Raw genomic sequence first — 2705 nt, forward strand, 5'->3', positions numbered from 1 at the left:
AGTTTAATTTTGATCAGGGTTCTTTTTGCAAATTTTGGAAATTTTAGGGAATAAAACGCAAATATGGGATTTTATATATTATCTACAACTTGATTGGATTGAGAATGGTCTTCTTCTCCTTCTCCTTTCCTTCTCCACACCTCCAACCTCCATTAGAGAGCCAAACATGAGTTTGGAGCTTTAAAAATCCAGTCCGAGCTCGATCCGTCCGTTAGAAATTAATTCTGAAGGCAGATTAGCGATTACTGCAGCCAGAGCTCCGTTATAACGTAAGTATTTCTCCGATCGGATATGTTTTGTTTTTCGGAGGTTGTTAGAATCGATTTAGATTCTAGTATGTTGTTCTCTACAGAATTCTGATCGTTTATTATTTGTCGGTTTTGAAATAGAGCGACGTTCGGAATTGTTATGATTTTTGGAAGCCATTTTCGAAAATGTGGTTTTGAGATTTGTTGGAATTGCCTTGATGTGGGTGTATTGGCTTTGATATGAGTTGTTATCAATATTGAACTGCTGTCTGCATTTCCGTTTGTTCAGTTATAGCCGTTATGCCACCGGTTTGAGTTTTAGAGATTTGAACCATTTTTGGGTTGTTGGACTTTTGCTTGAGTTGAACGTTGTTGTGATCACTTTTTGTCTTTGTACAGATTCGTTTGGAGTTTGTGAAGCCAGTGTTAATCAGCCTTTTGACCGTCAAGAGATTGGACGAAGAATGGTAAAGAGATTCGCCTTGAACCATTGTTGTTGTTTAGATTGTATAGCTTTTGATACAATCTTTTGTTGTAGCTTAGCCAGAGTTGGAGCTACTACATTGAAAGGTAAAAGCAGTCATCGTAGCGGGATAGCATACTCGGGACTGTTGGTTCTCGAGTTTTCCTTTTTAAATCACATATTGCATCGATACTTGTTCTAGCATGTGGAACTTGTATTTGGTTGATTGATTGAGTTTTGTTATGTGGCTTATGTTATGTTTCTGTTATGCATTCATCTTGAGTCTACTTTGATTTCAGCGGGCAGAACCTCCCTTTTTGTTTAGACATTTGGGAACTATGATTGAGTGGCCTAGGTTGTAGTATTTCGCCTAGTGCTAGCATACTCATTATGGTTGCTCAAAGTCTAGAGGAGTGGGATACGTGGCACCACCTCGATTGGGAGAGTCGGTGAGTCGTTACGTAATCTCATCCTCGGGATCCCAAAAGCAGAGCAGTACTCCCTTGTTTATATGAATTGATATCCTGGTTTTAAAGACATGCATATCATTAGCTTCGACTTGAATATGTTGTTTGATAGCATGTTGTATATTCATTACTTGTTATGTTGTTTTTACTGGGAATGTCATTCTCACCGGTTTTTCCGGCTGTTGCTTTGTTTTGTATGTGTACTTGGCAACAGGTGGGGCAGGACCAAGTCAGCAAAGGCCTGGTTAGCAACAAGAGGGAGAGCTAGTAGTGAGACTCGGTTTAGAAGTCATGTCAGCATGTCTACCTAGTTGTATTTGAACATGTTTAGATATCGAACTTCGTTATGTTATTGTATTGTTTATGCGAGCTGTGTTGAAAGTTTGTCGTTACAAATCCAATACTTTTGAGCGGTTGTGTAACCCTAGAATTTCATGTATTAGTTGGAGAACTTGTGATTGAAATGCATGATAAAATGTTGTTGGTTTTGGACTCAAGTTCTAGCATGATTTCTGCTGTTTTTGCTCCGTTTCTGTCACCGCTCGATCCGCAAGATCTTGCGGATCGAGCGAGGGCAAGCTGTTCTGTCCTTTGTTTCTTTTTTTTTTTGTGGCTCGCTCGATCTGCAAGATCTTGCGGTTCGAGCGAGGGCTGAGTTTTCCGGGCAGTAACTTTGGCAAAGTTGCTCGCTCGATCCGTAAGATCATGCGGATCGAGCGAGGCACTATTATAAAAAAAAAATCTTATTGCTTTTAACCTTTGGTTATTGTATGCCTTATTGTTGTTTAATCCCGAGATTAGTTGTTTGAAATCAAGGTCTCACATTTAGTGGTATCAGAGCGTTAAGATTCTTGGTCGAACTACAGTGAGCGGGTAGATCGAGTCTGCGTGTTGGGTCATTCTACCTCTGTGTGCTATTCCCACGGGAAGAACCCAAGACCTCCTCGTCCAAAGCCTTCCGTTGGGAAGGAAAAGGTTGTGTTCGGGAATCCTCCTCCGCAGCCTCAGGAGGCGGGTCCTTCAGTGGCCCCAGAAGGCCCTGACCCTTTTGCCCTCGGGGCGGGAAATTGGACCACCAAGAAGAGAAGGCATAACCAGCAGCCGCGGCCACCTCCTCAGGCTGTCTCGCGTATTCAGATTGCCTTCCAAGTTCTTGAGTCTTTACCTGAGGAGCCTGATCTTTGTCGCTCTGAGTTGAGGACTGAGGCTCCTTTCGAGTCTACTGAGCAGAGTCCAGATCTCCATGTGGATGGAGATGTTGTTAAGGACATTGCTTCTGGGTCCAGTGATACTGTGATGGGAGGAGATGCTGGTGCTCCTGACCCGCAGTCTGTTGTCGCTCCCCAGGAGGGATCTGACCCCTGCTTGGCCCTTTCTTGGGCTCGCCAGGTGGAGGAAGAGGTTGGTGCCTCTTCAGTGGTTGGTGAGATGGAGCTGGGTTTCCCGCAGGTTGTTCCTGTGCCTGCCTTTGAGACTACTGATACTTGTAATTTGAATCACAGTAGCCACTCCATCCCCTCGCTTCCT

Source organism: Henckelia pumila, chromosome 4 (assembly GCF_033568475.1).
Source record: "Henckelia pumila isolate YLH828 chromosome 4, ASM3356847v2, whole genome shotgun sequence".
Lineage (NCBI taxonomy): Eukaryota > Viridiplantae > Streptophyta > Magnoliopsida > Lamiales > Gesneriaceae > Henckelia > Henckelia pumila.